Source organism: Macaca nemestrina, chromosome 15 (genome assembly GCF_043159975.1).
Source record: "Macaca nemestrina isolate mMacNem1 chromosome 15, mMacNem.hap1, whole genome shotgun sequence".
In the NCBI taxonomy this organism is placed as follows: Eukaryota; Metazoa; Chordata; class Mammalia; order Primates; family Cercopithecidae; genus Macaca; species Macaca nemestrina.
Window position 1 is genome coordinate 115446591 of NC_092139.1, and position 22599 is coordinate 115469189.

The 22599-nt window shown below is 47.7% G+C and overlaps 1 long non-coding RNA gene across 11 annotated transcripts in view; it reads left to right on the forward strand.

Annotated features, from left to right (window-relative positions):
* The window catches only part of LOC105489788 (uncharacterized), a 132630-nt gene that overhangs the window by 86787 nt on the left and 23244 nt on the right, over nucleotides 1-22599 (forward strand). For 9 of the 11 annotated variants that reach the window (XR_011614227.1, XR_011614226.1, XR_011614222.1 and 6 more), the window contains one exon: nucleotides 8-892. The exons of the other annotated variants lie outside the window; for them this stretch is intronic. This is a non-coding gene — a long non-coding RNA (uncharacterized lncRNA). Of the gene's footprint in view, nucleotides 1-7; nucleotides 893-22599 lie in introns of those variants that run through there. 11 annotated transcript variants of the gene reach the window in all.

The window sequence follows — 22599 nt, forward strand, 5'->3', positions numbered from 1 at the left end:
ATTCCAGGTGGTGTTTCAAATCCTGCTGGTGTCCAGAGGCCTGGACTCTGTCCCCGTCCTATAAGGATTTCCGTGACTGCTGCCGTGGGACTGGCATCACATTCTCATTGAGGGGACATGCTTTCCTTGGTTCTAATCCTGAGTCTAAGAATGGGAGGTTTGCTTAGGCAATGTCATCGTCCTGACCAGCAGCAATTGTCCCTTAGGCAATGACACCATCCTAGTCACAACAATTGTCCCTCAGGCAGTGCCATCGTCCTGACCAGCGACAATTGTCCCTCAGGCAGTGCCATCGTCCTGACCAGCGACAGTTGCCCCTCAGGCAGTGCCATCTTCCTGACCAGCAACAACTGTCCCTTTAAGTGGTCCCCTGATTGGCTTTTGTTCCTCCTGAGGCCTGGATGCTGAAGTGTCGAAAGACCACAGAACTTGGCAGACGAAAACCCTAATGATCATGTGCTCAGATGTCCACCAACATCAATCCTGTGGAAAATCTGGAGTAATTAGGAAATGATTCTGAACTAGAGAAAATGTTCCCATAAAATGTCAGGTACTTTATATCCTGGAGGAGTGAATATTTTACCAACTCGATCTTATGTGTAAAATGCAGTATTCTGAGTTACCAAGTTTCACTACTGAAATTCTTTTAAGTTGGATGGCGGCATGGAAGTTTCTGGAAGCTGAATTCTGAATAGTTTTAATCCTTCTTTGAGCCTTGGTTTCCTCGTCTGTAAAGGGCATAATAGCTTTGTAAACTGAACTAACAGGATGGAATGAAAGGACAGCAGATTTTCTTATAGCGTTGCCTCCCAAAGAAGCTTAATTTTAATTTAATTTCAGGAAGAAACAAAAATGTGCAAGGATGTTAAAAAAATATTTTTGCTAGTTATCATTCCGCTTCAGTGTCTCCATCATTTGCATCAATATGGCTCAGTGGAAGTGCAGGGAACGTTCTCTGAGCCAGGCTGGGGCTTCTGGTGGGAACTGGCTTTCCCAGGAGGAGCCCCTGGTGCCTGCACGGTGGAGGCCTCGTGCAGGCAGGTCGAGGAACCAGGGGCTGTTTGGGGGTGAGACAAGGAGAACCAGCCCTTGAGAAAGGTGGGGGTTTAGTGTCCAGGCCTTGGGGAGCCGGGAGCCCTCTGTTGGGGGTGTGGCCCATGGGACACGTGGCTGAGGCAGGAGCCGAGTACAATCAAAGCAGAAGCTGGGTCTAACCAGGCCAGCAAGCGTGAGGTCACAGGTCCATTCACCCACCCACGTTTGCACCTTGGGGCAAGGCCTCCGACCAGTGTGCGGTGAGTAGGGGGTCTCCTCGTGTGAGTAACGGGATTGGAAGAGAATCGAGGGTGGAGAATCCACCAGAGGTGTTGATGTGGAGGCTGGGAAGGGACTCTGTCGGTCTTCTCAGCATGGGTGTGGCCGGAGGGAACTGGAGGGGTGGGCACAGGGGTGGGACTGAAGGCAGGTGTGCTGGTGGAGCGGGCCCTGCCACCAGGGGCCAGGAGGGGACTTGTGATTGGGGGTGTGTGGAGGTAAGCGTGGTGTGTGGGGGCAGCGAGGTACGTGGGAGAGGAAGGGTGGATTCTTGGCCTCAGACTCACTATCAGGACTCCCAGCCAGGCTGGACCACAAGGTCTGAAAGTGGCCCCGACTGGAGTGGACGTGCTTGGAGGCTTCTGGGCAGGTGCAGCCATGATGACAGCCGGCATCGAGGCCCTTCCTCTGCAGACCACCAGGTTCAGGCCCTGGCTGTTTGGGTTTGGGGTTTATGGGTGATGGGCGCCCAGCCCAGTCAGGGTCAGCGGGGAGAAATCCAAAGCCAGTCTGAGAAGTAGGCTCCAGGCCCGTGTGAAACAGTGGGGAATGGCTTCCGGAGAAGCCACTGGAGCTGCGCCTCTTGCCCTCGGTCTGGTCCTCCTCCGCAAGCCAGCACAGGGGGATCCTCCAGGGTCCTTTCGTCCTGTGGCCTGGGCGTGCCCGTCTGCAGAAGAAGGGAGGAGGAGCCGTCCGGCATCTCGGAAATGGAGCCTCCAGGGTCTGCGTCACTCGGAAAGGCACGGGCTCTCCCAGGCCAGAGTGTTTTAGTCCCAAAAGCCTTTGTCTACCTCCTCCCTGAGTCACTGTGGCTTTGTGTGGGTCCAGCAGCAGAGACCGGCAGGAGGGACGCTGCTCCTGCCTGCGTGAAAAGCCGCTGGTGCACAAACGCCTCTCACTCCTCTCAGTGATGGAAATCACCATCAGGTAAACACCATGGCCCCCCATTTTGCCTCATCTGCCCCACCCCCACAGACACACACATCCACCCTGTTCATCACTGCACTTTTACTTAAAATAGCCCAAGGCTTCCCATGTCTAGAAGACACAATCTCTATCCTGGTGCTTTGTACTCTGCCCTCTGATGACCTCTTCAAACCGAATCTCCTGCCAGCCTCCTGCTCTGTGCTTCAGAACCCCGAACTGCACACAAGTGTCTCTGGATGCTGTGCCCTTGCATACTTCTGTGTCTTTGTCCATGCTGTTCTCTCAGCTGGCACTTCCTCTCTGGCTATGCACACTGGGCAAACTCCTATTCAAACCACAAAACCCAGCTCCAACACTCCCTGCTCAAGAGTCTTCTTGGACCCAAAGAGGCAGAATTCATAACCTTTCTCCTGTTGCCCTTTGGATTGTAATCAATCCCCACTCTGAGTGGGTGGACAGAAGCCTTTCCTGAGAAGCAGGCTGGGCGTCCTGGGGTCCTGGGTTTGATGTACCCCCCATGCTGTGCCTGGCTAGAGAGGAGGCACAGCCTGCAGAGCATCTGTTCTGGACTGAACCCCGGAGCCATCAGCAAGGTCCGGGCAAGTGTTGGGGGCTTGGAAGAAGGATGCTTCACTCTGAGATTGAACCTGACATTTATTTTTCTCCCACATACTCCCCAGTCTTGACTTTGCAGAGAGTTAAAGCAAATAGTAATGCAGGACGGATGTGTTACATATTTATTTATTTCCCTTGAAATCTCTACGACTGCAAAGAAGGTGTTTATTTTAAAATTTAAATTGTAGCAGCAGAGTGTTGCAGTGACTCAGTCACCTCCTCCGCCTGACCCCCGCCACCGAACGCCCTGCTGCAGCTTCCCGTTCAAATGTTCCCTTCACCATCGAGATTTTCTCCACCAGGTGACTAACGGATGGCCTGGCTGTTTTGGATGCCACTGCCAAATCACTGATTCTGAGGAATTAAAAAAAATCACAAAAACTTACCTCAAATGCAAAAAACTGAAAAGGAACTCCTTTCTCATTTCCTTCCTGGTGTGGGTGAAGTGTGCTGTCTGCACCAGGCCTTGTTACAGATCTGCACCCTGCTGCAGCTCCATTATCCCTGCAGTAGAGAAATTCCAGAGCCTGGGGTCCTGGGCTCAGGCCCTTGCCCTCATGACCAGGCAGTGGCAGCAGCTCTTCCCACTAAGCTGCCGGGAAGGAGCTCCAGGGACTCTTGGAAAATGTTACTGACTTCTCCTAAGACTCGTATCACTTCTCCATGTACCCCTAGTTTCCCTCTTTACAGCCCATCCTTCATATAGTTACCCAATATAATTGTGCACACCTGGCAAACTCCTATTTATACTACAAAACCCAACTTCAACACTCCCTCCTCAGGAGTCTTCTTGGACTCAAACCATCTGAAAGGCAAGCCTGGTGGAGTCCACCTGCTGGACAGCCTAAAGCAGCTCCTTTTGCTTTTGGTGGGAAGCTCAGACTTCCTGACAAGGTCCATGTGACCCCTCCTGGCCTGATTCCTGCCCCTGCTCTCGCTGCCCAACCTCCTCCCTCCCACTCTGTCCCCGTGTCCATCCAGATGGAACTATTTGGTGCATCTCTAATCATCTGTGGTGATGGAATGGTATTTTTCTGTCCATCACAGATGGTATTTTGAAAATTACAGCAAAAAAGAAGTTACTCAAAAACTGAAAGCAAACAGCATACGAAATACAGACGCCACTATGTTTTTTTGGAGACAGAGTCTTGCTCTATCCTCCAGCTGGAGTGTAGTGGCACCATCTCGGCTCACTGCAACCTCTGCCTGTTCGGTTCAAGTGATTCTCCTGCCTCAGCCTCCCGAGTAGCTGGGATTACAGGCTTGCGCCACCACCCCAGCTAATTTTTGTATTTTTAGTAGAGAGAGGGTTTCGCCATGTTGGTTAGGCTGGTCTCAAACTCCCGACCTCAGGTGATCCTCCCACCTTCGCCTCCGAAAGTGTTGGGATTATAGGCATGAGCCACCACAGTCGGCCCAGACTTCATTTTTTATTATTAATTTCAACAGACATAAAATTACTCTGTCAGTTTTCTACAAACATTTCCAAACACTTACTCTCGGTTTTTGTTTTCATCTCATCGAGGACTGCAGCAAAGGCTGGACTGGCACAGGTCTGCAGACCACACTGGGAGAAGCTCTGATCGAGAGTTCCTGGAATAGCCGGTGTGCTCTCTTGGCCCCAGGATTGCTCAGGTGGTAGCCTCTGCCAGGGACCCCTCCACCCTCTGTGGGCAACCGAACTCTCACTCCCCTTCCAGACTCAGTTTCGGAGCCTCCCCTCCTTCAGACATCTTCCTAGACCTTGTCCAAGTCAGGTGTCTTCCTCCCTGCCTGTTTCACTGTTGCTGGCCTATGCCTAGTACCTCATCCTGCCTGTGGGATAGATGGCATAGGTGCCCGGCAGTGTGTGTCTTGGGTGATTAGACCTGTAGTAAATGCATGAATATGAAGATGCTGCTTTACGCCAGTGCTTCTCAAAGTGCGGGCCACAGATCTCCATGTGAGTCCAACCACTTTGGGTTCAAAGCTCACTTGCAAGGGAATTCTTTCATAGTGTGATCTCGGGAAGAGCACACTTGGCTCCACAGAATCTGGAGATGATTTACAAAGGCATGTGGTGTGGTTTGCTTGCAGGCCAGGAACTGATGTCTTGCTTTCTGTGCCCATTTGTTGGCTCTAACGAGAAACATTAATGAGATGTCCCTCAGCAGATGGTAGGTATGGGGGCATCAAAACAGTTTTACAACTGAAATCCTTTTGCTGAAAAGGGTAAGGCAGAGGCAGAGAAGATAGGAAAAGGACGCAGATGGAACATCCAGAGATGAGGCCAGGTGCGGGGGCTCACGCCAATAATCCTGGCACTTTGGGAGGCTGAGGCAGGCAGATGACCAGGTCAGGAGTTGGAGACCAGCCTAGCCAACAGAATGAAACCCCGTCTCTACTAAAAATACACAAAATTAGCTGGGCAGGGTGGCAGGCACTTGTCATCCTAGTTACTCGGGAGGCTGAGGCAGGAGAATCGCTTGAACCCAGGAGGCGGAGGTTGCAGTGAGCCGAGATGGCGCCATTGCACTCCAGACCGGGTGACAGTGCAATACTCCGTCTCAAAAAAAAAAAAAAAAAAAAAAAAAAAGAAACGTCCAGAGATGAGAAGTGTGATGTGCAAGATGAGAAGCACACAGGATGGGATGAACAGCAGAGCAGACACTGCAGGAGAAATATTAGTCATCTTGAGGCACAGCTATAGTGACTACCCAGAATGAAACATTGAGAGCGAAGAGTAATCTTGGGGACACTTTTTATTGCTGAGAGATGTTCTGCTTTTTAGAGAGATGCCATTTTGTTTATCCATCCAATGGCTGATGGACGTTTGGGTTGCTTCCAGCTGTGGCTGTTAAAAACAGAGCAACTGTGAGGTTTCTAGCACACATCCCAGTGTAGACACATGTTTGCATTTCTCTTAAGTGGATGCTGAGGTGTGGAATTGCTGGGTTTGTGGCAAGCTTGTGTTTAACTGTTTAGGAAATTGCCAGAATTATTTCCAAAGTGGCTGTACAATTTTATACTCCCACCAGTTACCCATAAGGGTTCCATTTCTTCCCTCCTCACCAACAGCTGTTATTGTCTTCCCCTTTGATTGGAGCCATTCTAGTAGGTGTGAAATGGTATCTCCTTGGGGTTTTTAATTTTCACTGTTAAAATGTCTAATGATGTTGAGCATCTTGTCACGTGCTTTAAACCATGTGCATATCTGTACCGGTGAACAGTCTATTTGAATGTTTCCTGTTTTTTTTTTTTTTTTTTTTTTTAGATTGGGCTGTTTTCCTTCTTATTAATTTGCAAAAATTCTTTATAGAGTCTAGATACAAGTCCATTATCAGATATATGATTTGCATGTATGTTCTCCAGCCTTTGCTTTGTCTTGTCATTTTCTTCATGATTTCTTTTGAAAAGCAATTATTTTTATCTTTGAAGGAGTCCAATTTATCAAATTCTTTTTTATGGCTCATGCTTTGGGTGTCCTATTTGAGAAATCTTGGTCTCACCAAAGGTCACAAAGATTTTCTCCTTTTGCTTCTAGAAGTTCTAAAGTTATAATTACTACATTGAGGTCTATGATACATTTTGAGTGAATTTGTTTTGCATATGGTGTGAGGTAAAGCTCTAAGTCCTCCTTCTCCACCTGTGTTTCCCTTCTACTTCCTCTACCTCCTCCTCCTCCTTCCTGTGTATATTCTATTGTTTCAGCACCATCTATGGGAAAAACTCTCCTTTTTCCATTTAATTGTCTTGGCATCTTTGTTGAATGAATCATAAATGTTAAGGACTCTCAGGTTCTGTCCCATTGATCTATATGTCCATCCTCCTGCCAATATCACATTCCTTTGATTGTTGTAGCTTTAAAGTAAGTTTTGAAACCGGGAAGAGTTAAGTCCTCTAACTTTGTTCTTCTCGTTCATAATTACTTGTGCTATTCTATGGCCTTTGTATTTAAATACACGTACTAAGATGAATACATCATCATATAAATAAAAACCTGCTGGTATTTTGTTTGGGCTTACGTTGGATCTATGAATCAATTTAGGGGAGAATTACTATCTTAACAATGTTGAGTCTTTTAATCCATAAACATGGATGTCTATTTATGTAGATCCTGAATTTATCTCCAGAGTACTTTATAATTTTCAGTGTACAAGTCTAGCACTTTTTAATTAAATGTATTGCTAAGTATTTTATTCTCACTGATGCTACTTTTCAATGGAATTAGTGTTTTTAAATTTCATTTTTAGTTAGCTTGTTACTCATGTAGAAATACACTTGACTTTTGTATCAGAAATTGTATTGTATGACCTTGCTAAATCTGTTGATTTGCTCTGTCGGGTTTCTGATGTTCCTTGGGAGTTTCGGCACATAGGATCATATTGTCTACAAATTAAATACATTAAAAAATTGGCAGAACTAAATGGAGAAATAGACTCAAAATTATATGTGGTGATAACACCCATTTTTTGGTGTGACAGAAGTAGACACAAAATCTTTAAGGATACAGAAGATGAGCATAAATCTATCAACAAACCGGATGCAACTGACATTTTTAACACACCGTATTCAACAATTGCAGATACACGTTCTTTCCCTGTGCATAGGAAAAGTTCGCCATGACAAAACAATCATATGTTGTGGCATAGAATATGTTTCAGTAAATTCTGTAGGAGTGAAATTTAAATGATATGTTTCTTGGTCACAATAAAATGTAATAGAGGAAGGGAGCACTTTACAAGTCGTTTTAATAAATTGGTGCAAAAGTAATTGCGGTTTTTGCCATTACTTTCAGGTTTTACTCTTAATGGCAAAAACCGTGATTGCTTTCGCACCAACCTGATATTATGAGAGCAAAGCCTAATAAAGACACTGCAAACAAATTAGAAATTAATAAAAAAAAAACCCAAATAGTTGGCAATTAAAGTAAAAAAAAAATACCCATGAGTCAAATAAATCATAGTGAAAATTAGAAACTACTTTGAACTAAATGAAAATAAATGCATATACAAACTATGAACTGGAGTTGAAATAATGGTTAGAAAGAAATCCATAAATTTTAATGTGTAATTAGGAGGGAAGAAAGTTTTAAAGCTAATGGTCTACCTTAAGAAGCTAGAAAAAGAAGAAAAAATTAATACCAAGGAAAACAGGATAATAAAAACAATGAAAGTTAGACCAGGATTAAATGATTATCACCCTATTTCAAATGGGTACATGCTCCATAATGTAATCTAGAGAATCAACGAACTCACCCTAAAGAATCTGGCCGGGCACAGTGGCTCACGCCTGTAATCCCAGCACTTTGGGAGGCTGAAGTAGGTGGATCACCTGAGGCCAGGAGTTCGAGACCAGCCTGACCAACCTGGAAAAACCCCATCTCTACTAAAAATACAAAATTAGCTGGATGTGGTGGCCCATGCCTGTAATCCCAGCTACTTGGGAGGCTGAGGCAGGAGAATTGCTGGAACCTAGGAGGCGGAGGTTGTGGTGAGTTGAGATTGCACCATTGTACTCCAGCCCGGGCAACAAGATCAAAATTCCGTCTCAATAAAAAGAATCCGGTGAAATATTTGTGCCACTTGACAAACTAATTTTAAAGTTTGTGTGGAAGAAAATTTGCAAAAGAAGAATATATAAAATCATTTTTTTTTTGTTTGTAAAAGCAAAACAAGGGAAGAGTTGTCCACAAGACATGAAGTTGTAGTGTGGTGTTGAAGTAATTAAATCAGCATACTGTTGGTGCAAAAAAAAAAAATAAATTGAATAAATAAGGGGGAAAACACATTGATGTAAACATAAGATTTCAGTGTATAGTGAGTGTATAAGAGAGGCATTTCAAATTCATGATGAAATAGACTGTTAGGGAAATGATATTGGAACAAATATCTAACCATATAAGAAAGCATAATATCACAATTGGTGACATTAAACAGTAAATGCTAAATATTAAATCATGAACTATTAGAAAAAAATATGAATTTATGATAATCACTTGGTATCTAAAATCTTTTCCAAAACAAGGTGCGGAATTTGGAAGCCATGAGGAAGTAAGAAATACAGAGATATTTGACCTAATTGAAACAAAAATAAAGTACTTTAATAATGAAACACATCACAAACAAAATTTAAAGAAGGTTTCAAACTGTGAGAAAATGATTATTCCATGGGATGTAAAAAGCACAGTACCTTTTAACTAATAAGGAACAGGCTTCCCCCTTGGGAATGCGCAAAGCCTTTGGCCAGGTTATTTTCATTTGAAGAAACAGAAAATAATCGCGAATAACATAAAAGATCACTGTTATGAATAGTCATGGACATGAGAATTAAAATACTAATGAAACATTTTGGCTCAACAACTTTGCAATTTTTTTATTGACGATATCAAGCATCAGTGAACTTGTAGGTAAACAAATTTGTTCAATGTAACTTCAGATGATTCCGTGTAATAGTGAGGGAAACCTCTCCTACTTTCACTCCTTGACCCCCAGACCCACGTTTTCTGGCTAAACACAGAAAAACCCTCACACAGCAGTCTCTGATTGCAAGCATCTAACGCACCCTGTAAGATTGAACCCATTCTTTGGGGGCGTTATTACCTTCTATGCTGTCACTGAGTCTTCAGAGTGCTAGTTCACCTCACGAATAGGCCATCTGCTTCTGGGTGATGGGGTATGCGGTGAGATCGGCGTATTCCCTGGGCAGGAGCCCTTGGCTGTCCTTTTTTGCTGTGAAATGAGTTCCCTGGCCAGAGGCTGCACTGGCGGGAGCGCCATGTTGGTGGAGAATGCATTCTACGAGCCCAGGATGTTGGTGATGGCGGAAGCATCACAGGCAGGGAAGGCACATCCGTGTCCACCACAGGTGTTTCTTCCTATGAGATGCATCCCTGTCTTGTCCATGATGGGGGAAGTCCAGTGTCATCAACCTGCCTCCAGATGGCCAGCAGCTCCCCACAGGGAATGGTGCCACATGGGGGCTCAGTGTTGATTTCTGCTGCTGGCAGATTGGGCACCCAGAAGTGACCTGAGCCAAGCCAGACTTGATGAGGGAAGTCCATGCCAAGTGCTGGCACAGCCTCCATCCCTGCCACCATGGCCACGTTGTTTAGGAGCCCACTGGACAATGACAGGGATGACTGGGAAGGTGGCTGCCTGGTATCCACAGAATAGGTTATTTTGTCCACTGAGCTTTAAGAATTTCTTCCATGTGGTTGTTCTTTCGGGGGCGTTTATTCACATGGGACACATGTATTTTCACAGTCTGTTTCCATTCTGAGAGGTCTATCCACAAACTTCTTCATAGCCAGCAATCTTCCAGTGTTGCTGTTTCCAAACCATTAGCAAATGCACTCACCTTAGTGTGAGTCTGTGCTTCTAGCCAGTTCTCACTCTGAAACCTACATACTGCTCGGAGCTCTGCCCGCAGAAATGATTTTCCTTCCCCACTGTGCTCCGGCTCACCCTGAGTCAGGCAATTGTGCTCCAGCTGTCCACTTTCGGGGGTAGCAGGAGATCCTGCAGCTCCATCAGTGTGTTCAGCTGAAGTTGGTTCTTCCTCAGTTGGTGTAGGAAACACCTTGAGAAGCCGTGGGCGTGGCTTCTGGGGTGGGGGGAGGCAGTGCCACAGGAGGCGGTGCTGGGTGAGTTGGAGTCACCTGCTCACCCTACATGTACCTTACAGACATGCCTGGACGCCGTCTCTCATGCACCATTTCCATTTGACAATACACTGCCCACACCCAATCGACCCTGGGTCTCAGGGGATGCAAAGGGGTTCTCCGGGTGGACAGATCCGGTGAGGGAACTCCAAGTTGGAGCACAGGCACGTTGCAAAAGGACAGGGGTGTGGGGGCCTGGTGTCGCCTAAGACCTGGCTGCAAAGTTGGACAACGAAGGCTGGGAGTCAGATGGGTCTGTTAAAATCCATCCAGGCTGGCATCACCATCTGGACAGTTAGGTATGAGAGTGATTTGCAGGGGATGCGGCTGGGGAACCTGTTCCAATCAATTCGGACCTCTTGGCCAGCCCTTCAGTTGTCAACAAGGGACAAGGCAGAATCACTGAACTGGACTTTGCCTGTGGTCCTGCCTGGAAGCACAGGGCTAGCCTAGGTAGAGACAGGCAGGGAAGCCTGTGGCCACCTGGACCTCTTCCTCACCATCTCTGTTCTCAGTAGCTACATCTCAGAAATGAGAGGTAGCGTCCACCCCGTCAGCTGCCCCCCACCCTGCTGCAGTCATTTGAAACCAGGTACTACAGGTGGGCCAGGAGGTGAGCTTTTGAGGTGTTGACAGAAAAACATTCGCACATGCTACTCCCTCATGGCACCAGAGAAAGTGGAATATTCCATTTGTACTCAATAAAAAGACACAAGCGTTCTCATCCTAACTCACCCTGCTGAACACTCTCCCTAGAGAGCGAGATGAGCAACCTGCTGGCGTGGTTTGCTGAGCAGGACGGTGCTGGGCACGCGCACGAAGGTGCAGAATTAAGGATGACACACTCCCGGGTGCTTCCAGCCACTTGGCAGTTTGCCTCATGTAGGATCCCAGTCTCCTCTCAGAGTGAGAGTGATTTCACAGAAGATTGCTTAGCTTATCCTCCAGTCAGGCTCCGGCAGCAGCAGGCAGGTGCTGAGCCATGCCCCTCCTTCTCCCGGACTCTGTCCTGGCAGCCACATCACAACTCCAGGGAGAGATGGGTGAGCCACTTTCCCTGCTGGAGTTAGGGTGGTCTCTGAGCTGTGCCTTTTAATTCTGGGTGAGTCAGGAGGATAAATTGAGGGACAAGTCTCCAAGTAGACGAACTCAATTTACTGCTGGTGTGACTCAGGGACTTAGGTTGCATTTAGGAAAAAAAAAATAACTGGATAGTGAAAATTGAATTAGATTTCTAGAAATTAAGGTAAAACAAAGAGAACAAGGATGCAGGGAGGTTGGGTCTGTGGGTGGCGCTGAGCAGGGCAGGCGAGGCTCTGGCCTGTGGTCAGGGAGGCCCTGGGGACCTCGCATAAACTTTGAGTAAGAGCATCAGGAAGCAAGTAAAGCAGTGTGGGCGGTGGCTCACGCCTGTAATCCCAGCACTTTGGGAGGCCGAGGTGGGAGGATCACTTGAGCTCAGGAGTTTGAGACCAGCCAGCGCAACATAGTGAGACCCCCTTCTCTACTAAAAAAATACATCCAGGCCAGGCGCGGTGGCTCACACCTGTAATCTCAGCACTTTGTGAGGCCGAGGTGGGAGGATCACTGGTCAAGAGATCGAGACTATCCTGGCCAACGTGGTGAAACCCTGTCTTTACTAAAAATATGAAAATTAGCTGGCATAGTGGTGTGTGCCTGAGTAGTCCCAGCTACTCAGGAGGCTGAGGCAAGCGAATCGCTTGAACCTGGGAGGCAGAGGTTGCAGTGAGCCGAGATCATGCCACTGCACTCCAGCCTTGCAACAGAGTGAGACTCCGTCTCAAAAAAAAAAAAAAAGTGATTTGAGATTTCTCATAAAAGTACACATAATAGCACGTAATAAAATTATCAGATGAGAAAAAGCACAGCATTTGCTCAGGATATCCGGTCCCGTGTATCCTCTGCAGTTGTTAGGCTGTGTTTCAGTAAATTACATTAAAGACATATTTACAAAATGTACAATGTGCACAGCATAAAAACTCAACTATTTAATACAAGTATAGTTTTTAGAGATTTCAGACCTCTTTGGTTCAAGCCCCACCAGAATTCCTCACTGTTTTATTTCACTCTTTAGCATTGTGATTGAAACAGATCTAGAATTTGCTCGTGTCTGTACAAGTCCTGAGGATTGCTAATGTTTCCAAAGAATAATGGTGCGTTCCTATCCATTTCAAAGGAGTCTTAGAGTCATGCAAAGCCTTCATCTTGAGCTAAGGAATATAATCGGAATAAGGAAGTTATGCAGATGTGTGAAATGTATTTATGAAATGTCCACAAATGACTGGTAAAAAAATAAATTCTGTCTAATTTAAGCAAGCATTTGTTTATTCTAAGTGCTACAACGGTCCCAACATATTAAATAATTCCCAAATTGCCTCTGTGCGTTTTGGAGGACCATCTGACTGGTTAGAAAGGCCCATTTCCAGCATGCCAACTCCAAGTGCCATCAACCACTCATCCAGTAAAAGCCATTATTCTAGAATATGTCAGTACCACACTTTCTTAGTAAACATCTGTTGTGGAAATTTGCCCGTGTAATTCTTCAGGTTAAAAAAAAGTGTTTTCTCTCAATAAATATGAGAAAAAGTATAATAAACATATCAAAATGGGTGATTTGTTTTGACTTTTTTAGGAGTCTACTACAACAAGCCTGAAAAAGGAAAATAAAAAGGCAGGAGTCTCTCTGTCCATCTCACCACAATTATTTTATCTTTGTGAAAAGATAAAATGAAAAACCACATTCTGTAAAAATAGGCTTTCTCCAGGCAACTTTCCTTGCTCATAACCACGGAGAATGTATCAAGCTGGCTGAGCTAAACCTCCAGCCAGGTAGCCACACGCTTTCTAATTAAAGTGCATGAATAGAAAATGATTCCAAATAGAAATCCTCAAATATGCTTATAATCTCATAGCTTCCTAGGTGTTACTTTATTACAAAAAGGCAAACAACATTTTTTGTTTTGCCTAAGAAGACTAATAAAATAATGACATCATAGAAATTAAAACCAGGGGGACCTTAATGAGTTCTTTACTCAGATGGAACCCTGTGGTTCAACAAGTCTTCGAATGTTCTGAAATGCCATACAACGTTGTGCGAAGTTTGTATCAGGTTCTCCATGTCAAAAAATAATTCTTTGAACTCTAAAAATTATTAAATCTATTAAGTGATTCAGTAGACATTGAGTATTCACTTGCTGATAGCTAATAATTGCTATAATTACTGAATGTGCCCTATTCACCACACACTATTCTAACGGTTTCATTTGTTGAGATGGTAAGTTTTATGTGTGCACTTTGCTAGGTCACAGTGCCCAGTTCTTTGGTCAAATACCAGTCCTGGTGTTATGGTAAAGGCATTTCTCAGATGTGCTTAGCACTTAAATCAGTAGCTTTTGAGTAACGTGATTACTGTTCATCGTATAGATGGGCCTCATCCAGTTAGTTGGCGTTAAGAGCAAAGACTGAGATTTCCTGAAGGGAAATTCTGCTTTAAGACTACAATATAGGAAGCCTGCCTGAGTTTTCAGCCTGCAGATTTCAAACTCAAGACTGTAACATCAACTCTTCTTCAAATTTCCAGCCTGCTAGCCTGCCCACCAGATTCTAACTTGCCAGCCCCACAATCCTGTGATTTTTTTTTTTTTTTTTTTTTGAGACAGGATCTCACTCTGTCACCCAGGCTGGCATGGAGTAGCATGACCATGGCCCAGTGCAGCTTCAAGCTTCTGAGCTCAGGTGATTCTCCCACTTCAGCCTCCTAAGTAGCTGGGACTACAGGTGCATGTCACCTGCCCGGTTATTCTTTTGTGTTTTTTGTAGAGACAGGGTTTTGCTGTGTTGCCCAGGCTTGTCTGGAACTCCTGGGCTCAAGCAATCCACCTGCCTCGGCCTCCAAAAGTGCTGGGATTACAGGCATGAGCCGCCATGCCCAGCCGAGCCAATTTCTTAAAATAAATTTCTCTCTATATGTAGATAGATCTCTCGGAACATAGACAGAGGGAGAGGTTTTTCTGGAGAACCCTGACTGACACACATATATTAACTCATCTGTATATGAAACAGCCCTACAAAGGTAGAGGGGTGGTGATGGGCTCAGGCTCTGCCATCTGGAGCTCACAGCACAGACAGTGGGGGCGAACACAGGCCTCACAGTGAACAACACACATGCCAACGATGACCAGAGTCCAGTGGGAGAGAGAAGGCCCTCTGGAGGGGTAGCCATCTCTCAGGGCTGCCCAGAGGGTCTTTGTGAGAGAAGCAGATTGGCTGAGGGCTCCGAGTGGAGCAGGACTGCTGCAGGAAGGAATCTGCGAGCCAGAATTTCCACGTGGCAGAAAAAAACCAGCCCAGGCAGGAGCGGAGGGGACAGCTGGAGGAGAGCCCTGTGCTACTGGTTACCGAGCTGCCCTTCAAGGGCAAGGGCTCCAGAGCAGGGCAGGCCCAGGCCCTAAGGCTCAGCTGAGATGCAGCAGTAGTGTGACCTCAGAGAAAACACCTGACATCTCCAATCCCGTTTCCACCTTCTACAAAATGCTGTGACATTCCTTGAAGGAGTTTGACCACCTCGGGGATATGGTGTGCGTGCACTCACCGTGGGCTGGGCTGGTTGATGGTCTTGTTACATCTGCAAATTCTCAGAGCAGGAGTCATTTCCTCAAGTCCATTCAACAAAGTCCTAGCTCTGCTGCTGAAATGGGCACCTGTGTGATAGTCCCAGAGGCTCCTGGCTGTGCTCAAGGAACTAAGAGGGGAGGAGGTTGGATCCCATCTTCAGCTGGAAGCCCTCTACCCCGCTGCTAATTCTCAGCCGGGTTTCCGGGCAGAAGGAGGAAAGCAGGGAGTTGAAAGGCTCACGCCCCAGCTTGTGCCACCACACATAAGAGGTCTCTCTTATTCAGAAAATGAGAGGAACAGCTGCCCTGCCCCCTCCCGGGGCTTGGGGACACTCAACACGTGGCAGTCACTGCCAAAAGGCTTTGTAATCTCCAAAGTGCTGTTCATAGGTCAGGGAGGGTGTGTGTGTGTCTGTGTGTATCCCAAGAGAAAGTTAGTTTCTGAGATTTACAGCTTCCAAATATAAATGCTGCTATGAGAGCTTTTTAAGTTCCTATGAATCACAATTAATGGGAACAGAGAAAAGCAAAGAAAATTGATTCTGGTTAGGAAACAAAAGGTGGTTGCAGTAAGTAACCCACTAGCTTATTACACATAGGAGGGAAGCAATGGCGAGAAGGAGGGAGGAAGAGGAAAAAGAGCCTTCTTCTTCAGAGGAGGGCTGGAAGGAAGAGAAAACGGCATTGCTCTATTTGGACGTGGACATTGAATTGTAGTCAGCAGAGGAGACACTGAAAAAAGGCCCTTGCACATTCCTCGGAGGTTTTGCTACCTGCCCAGCACAGGTGTTGCGGGAGAGTGCGTTTGTGTCCAGACTCACATATACGTGTCACACACAGAGGTCCATGTGGGAAGAAAGTAGAGAACGGGCGGGGGTGGGTGAGCTGCCGAGGCTCTGCAGCATCAGGCAGGAGTTGCCAAGACACAGCTGCACACTGAGTTTGCAGGTGCAAAAGCATCCCCTGGCCCAGCCCCACTTCCCACAGGGGCCTTCTTGGATCACTTGGGTATCTGGGATGGGTCCTGGCCATCCTTCTAGACCTTCAGCACAGCTTGGCTGCAGAGAGCGAGCTTAGAGCATGGTGCAGCTCTCAGGAAGCAGGGGGTTGCCTGCTGAGGACCAGCCCCACTGGACTCAAAGACCTTCACGGAGGGTTTGTCAGGCTCCAAGCAAGGCTCGCTGTGGGGCACGGAGATGAGCTGGCTCTGGCTCTACCTACAGCCAGGAGGCACTGGACTGGGTGAGGAGCTTTGGAGGATTCAGGCTCTGGAGGCAGCTGCCTGTGTTACTCCCACTGCATCCTCATGACTGGAACGGGTGATCGTTCCGTAGATAATTGTTCCATGAGAGACTTGGAGGAGGAGGAACTGACCCAGTGAGGAATGACGGAGAGGGTTCCACGCAGCCAGAATAGGGAGTGTGGGGCAAGAAAGCCACAGACCCAAGGACATCTCGGGAGCTAGCAGCAGTTTGTCCTGATAAGGCACAGCTGTGGGGTGGAACGAGGTGGGCGCAGAGCTGGTCAGCCCGTAGAGACCCCCAGTGCCCCGCCAGGGGCTCAACGGCCCCAGCCACCTTGGAGAAGGTCAGCTGTGCAGAATCTCAAGCATCCGCCCCCACCTCAGGCTGGGCCTTGCAGACTGGGAAACCACTCTGGCCTCTCTGGACTCCAGCAGGTCCAGATCATACCCAGGAGTTCTGCCACGGAGGCATCTGCAGGAGCTGGGTGGGAGGAAGCTGAGGAGCCCCGAGCCGCCCAACCTCCTGCCCCACAGCGGCTTCCCCCGGACCTGCCCCTCCACACCCACTGCTCTGCCAGGCCCATACCTGATGCCCCCAGCTCCACTCCCTCCGGGACTGACTGAACTCAGCCTCTCCCTGCAGGGCTTTGGAACAAGGTTGAAAACAACTGGAGCAAATTCACCCCAAAGGTCGCACTCAGAAGGGATGACCAGCGACCTCCGTCCTCAAAGGATTTCCACAAGTGTTAAATACATAAACATATGTCAAGTGTGCAGTGCCCGGCTCACAGAGAGCCTCTGAAACCTCCCAAGCAAAACTGAGCCACCGCATCAACACAGAACCTCAGAACCCTGCGGCCTGAGACTCATTCTTCTGAGAAGGTGAATGCCAGGCGATCTGCAGACAGTGACGGCCGGCCGGGTGAGAAGCGCTGCTTCGTACGCATTTGTCAGTCACGGGTTTTTCATGCACGGAGTGAGCCACACGGCCCCACCTCCCACCCCACACACCAGCCTGCTACATTTTCTCCAGGTGCTGGGAGGTGGCGGCTGCCCCAGTAGAGACGGCACCTTGGCAGATGCCCAGACTGATGGCAGCTTTGGAGCAGCCACCCTGGGTTCCTTCTAGAACCACCACTTGTTAGCTGTGGTGTCTTGAACAAATTATTAATCTCCCTGAGCCTCAGCTGCTTCAACTACGAAATGGGATGATACTAATTTACGCACCTGGGATGGTGGCATTAAGTAAGGCATAAACTCCTAACACTGTGTCAGGCACGCAAATAGACTTATCGAGTCCGAGAGGTTATTCTTTTACTATAAATAATGATGACAGTAACATAATATTGATGACAGCGATTGAGACTCAGAGAAGTTCCATTCCTAGACCAAAATTGAAACTTGTAGGTGGTGAAGCCGGTACTTGAACTGGAATCCCTCTGAGCCCAAAACTTCAGTGGTTTCTGCTGGACTCTGCTGTTTCCCAAAGCACCGGGGTAACAAAGCAGGGGTGGGCACAGCTGAGTTCCCGTGACATTCGCTGAACCGTCCACGTGGCGTGAAAGAGGGAGTAGACAGCGCTTCAGTTCTCACTTTAGGGCCCATGTCCCCACCTGGGAAGGCCGTCCCCTAGGAGAGAGGCCTGGTCACTCTTGCTTCAGGGCAAGGGGCCAGGAGTTCACGGCTTCCAACTGTCAGATTTTCCTAACAAAGGGAGTGTTCCCTTTAAGAACAGCAACCACAATGCAAGGCCTCACCACAGAGCTTCTCCGGAAAGTGATAAAACGACAACGAAGAGATAAGGAGGGTTCAATCTAATCTCACCTGGGAGGCTAACCGTCTGCAATGCATCTTTGTCAGGGCTGCTGGCAACGAAGATAGCATCGAAATCTCATAGAACAATATCAGGGGGAGACAGGGAGACTCTGTCGCCCAAGGGTTTACATGATGGCGAAACCTTTGATTTACTGAAAAAGAGCAGGAAAATAACTCAGTGTTCAGAGGCAGTCTTTCAAGGGGGAAAATAGACTATGTCTGAATAACAATTGTACTCCTCACCTAGTACATTTAAAAATACTTTTCACACTGGGATGCTGAACAATACTACCTGTGCTCTCTGAAAACGGGGGCTCAGAGGTCAGAACCATCAGGCCCCTCCCGCCCGCATTATTGTGCTCATAACAACCCAATATACCAGCCACTCAGATCTAGGCCTCCCTGTCTGGAATGCCCCACTGTGTGAACGAGGGACTCAGCATAAAAACCAGCATGAAGTAACACCGTTCTCCAGCATGGGGAGTTTGCTCTTTAGTGGGAAGCTTGGTCCAAATGTGCATGTAACCCATACTCAAATGGGACGTGTCCTCTCCCAGAATGGCAGCCAAGAACTCAGTGTTACGCCCTCCTCCTTGCATTCAGAGGTACCAGCCAACCATGAAAACCGGGCTGAGAAGTGGTTCTCAACACACGTGCATCCATTATCCATCTCCAGGCTAGAGAACTCAGGATGATGGGCCACGTAAGAGATTAAAAGGAGAGATTCATTTAGAGGGAACTGCAGGATGCTTGTGTGTCTACCACACTGACCACGGGGAGGAGGAAGAACGTGTGTCTTCTGCCAACTTAAGCCAAGTGATGGATTTTGGAGAAGGAGTAGAGAAGGAAGACGTGTATGTCCAGAGAGAAGTCACCCTGAGGTCTAGATGGAGAAAGAATAATGAGAGTTCCAGGTCCATACAAATGTTTGGGGAATACTGGAGGAGGGGGGAGAGAGAGAGAGAGAGAGAGAGAGAGAGAGAGAGAGATCATAGGGAACTCCCTATGATGCCATCAGTGCAGGCTGTGGGAGAGAAGGCAGGGTAGCAGGAGTGGAGACCATGGGCATTTGAACCACTTCCTCATCTAACTTGTTCCCTCAGGACCTGCTTGAGTCGATCACATATATACCCCTTCCATTTGATGATGGAATGCTGCTGTGCATGACCCACTTTATGGCTAGATGGGTAGAAAGCACCCAGTTCATGATGGGCAGTTCAGGCCACATGGTGACTTAATGACCCATAGTCAAATGCTCAGTTTCCACCAAAGCCCAGTAACAGGCCAAGAGCTGTCTCTCAAAAGGAGAGTAGTTATCTGCAGAAGATGGCAGGGCTTTGCTCCAAAATCCTAGAGGCCTCTGCTGTGAGTCATCTATGGGGGCCTGCCAAAGGCTCCAAACAGCATCCCTATCTGCCACTGACACCTCAAGCCCCATTGGATCTGCTGGATCACATGGCCCAAGTGGCAGAGCAGCCTGCACAGCAGCCTGGACCTGTTGCAGAGCCTTCTCCTGTTCTGGACCCTGCTCCAAACTGGCAGCCTTTCAGGTCACTCAGTAAACGGGCTGGAGCAACACACCCAAATGAGGAACGTGTTGCCTCCAAAATCCAAACAGGCCCACTCGGCGTTGTAAATAACCTGACTCTGACTGCCTTTGGGGAGGGGAGGGAAGCATTTTCTTAGATACCTGGAGAAGACAGCAGGGGTTCCAAGACTAAAACTGTGCTACTGGGACTGTCTCACCACCATCATCTTTGCTTCTTTATGGGATCAAGCCCAATTCTTTGACGACTCCTTTTGCTGGGGACAGGGCCACCGACAGCACTGGGGTAGCATGCGACAGCTCATGAGCAGGGAAAAACACGTTTCTCCAGTGTGTCATGGGGCTGGAGGAGGCTTCCTGTGAGCTGCTTTGCTCATATGTCTAGGAGGAATATGGGTTATGACAGACAGCATGGGTCCCCTGCGTGCTTCTATGGACCATTGAGTAGGGAGGGGACACAGCGGAATTCACAGCCCTGGCAGAGGCACTGTTACCAGAAAAGGGGTCAGAATCAGACCCCAAGAGAGGGTTCTTGGACCTTGCATGCAAAGAAATTCAAGGTGAGTTGTGGAGTGCAGTGAGAAGAGATGGTTTATTAAAAACGATTCCATTACAGAGGAGGCATCCACAGAAAGCAAGCAGAGGAACGCACCACCTTTGTCTTCAGATCTCCTTATGTAGGAGTCTTGTCTATGTAAAGACTAAACTAAACTGTCCTATATGTGGATGGGCAGGCAGCATGACAAACTTTAGTAGTTTATTCATGTAAAGAAAACTATCCTTGACATTCTAGTGTGTAAGTACATCGAAGCATAACTGTAATTATCTTGAAAGCGTATATTGTTACGGGTACTGGGACATCTGGACTTTCTGTTGTTGGAGGGTTTTGTCCTTGTAGGCATGAGCAAGCTGCTTCCTTAGCTGTCAGCATCTGAGGACCATGGGTGGTGATTGGCAAGGAATGTGCCTCGGCGAGTTTCAAGACGGAAGGCTGGGTGTGGTGGCTCACGCCTGCAATCCCAGCACTTTGGGAGACCGAGGCAGGTGGATTACCTGAGGTCAGGAGTTCAAGACCAGCCTGGCCAATGTGGTGAAACCCGTCTCTACTAACAATACAAAAATTAGCTGAATGTGGTGGCGGGCGCCTGTAATCCCAGCTACCCGGGAGGCTGAGGCAGGAGAATCGCTTGAACCTGGGAGGCAGAGGTTGCAGTGAGTTGAGATGGTGCTATTGCACTCCAGTCTGGGCAACAGGAGCAAAAAGGACCCTCCATCTCAAAAAAAAAAAAAAAAAAAAAGGTACAAGATGGAGCTGAACTTAAAATGGTGTCACTCTGACTCTCCTGGGCTCCTGCTTCCCTGTAGGCACCAAAGCAGAGAATCAGAGGCAGGAGGCTTTTCGGCAAATCAAACCACAGATGCCCACTTCCCTAGCGCCTCTGCAGGCCGCAGCAGCTGCTCTGTGGAGAGAAGTGAGTTGAGCGCTGAGGATCTGCAGGTAAAGGAGCTGAAGACACTTCCCTGCCATTTGGGGTTTTGCGTCCTATAAGAAGAGAGAGACATAAAGAGTTAAACAACGGGTTTGAGGCTATTTTGTTTGTGTTTTTGAGACAAAATCTTGCTCTGTCGCCCAGGCTGGAGTGCAGTTGTATGATCTCGGCTCACTGCAACCTCCACCTCCCGAGTTCAAGTGATTCAGGCACGACCCACCATGCCTGGCTAAATTTTTTTTTTTGTATCTTTAGTAGAGACAGAGTTTCACTATGTTGGCTAGGCTGGCCTAGAACTCCTGGCTTCATGTGACCTGCCTGCCTCGGCCTCCCAAAGTGCTGGGATTATAGTCTTGAGACAACGTGCCTGGCCTGAAGCCTATTTTAAAAGACTCCCTGAGTAAAAAGAAGCAAGGAAGAGAAACCGGGGGAGCTGGGAGGTTTGCTCACAGAGCAGTGTGACTCCTTTGGCTTCTGCAGGGTGAATGGAGGTTTGAGAGGTGAAGAAAATAGATACATCGGTCAGGGTGTGGATGCTGTGCTGTGGTGACAAGTAATAAACTCTTAGATGCTTGGCACAAAAAAGAATTGATCCGCTTACATCATACCCCAAGTAGTTGGTGGGTAGAGGCAGTGGACAGTCCTCTAGGCAGCTATTCAGGGACCGGGGCTCCTTCTATCCTCCTGGGATGGAGCTAGTTTCAACACACAGCCTCCAGGGTTGCCATGGAAGGGGCAGAGGCAGGAGGATGGACGTGGAGCTTTGTTGTAAGGCAGGCCATGGAAGAGTCGTATTATGTCTGTCCTGTTGGTCAGAGGTGATCACGAGGCCCCATGTGGATGCTCTGAGTGTGAAACGTGTTCTTCCTGTGGGCCCAGAGCTGGGGGTGGTAGAATTTAGACATGTGCTTGGCATTAGGTCTGAAAAAGTCAGGGAGAGCATTTCAAGCATAGGGAACAAATTAGGCAAAGACTCAGGGGCACAAAAGAGCCAGATGTGTAGGTGGAACTGTGCTGTGCTGATTGGCAGATGGTAATTGTTGAATGAGAAAAGAGGAAGACGGACTGGAGGAGGAGGAGGGCGCAGAGCACTCAGAAAGTAACAGACCCTGTGGGCTTTTCCTCTAGGCAGTAAGTAGTTGGCAACGGAGGTGTTGGAGCAGAGGAAGGCGTGGCTTGTTTTGATCTAAGGATGAGAATTCTGGCGGTGAGGTATGAAGAAGGTTGGAAGTGGCGAGCTTTTTAGGAGCCCAACACAGAAGTTCTTGTAAAGGAAAATGGTGTCTGGATTTGGGGTATAAATCTAGGGACCATGGGGTGGACACGAGCAGATGGCTGTAAAACCTTTCAGTTCGGGAGACAAATTGGATGCT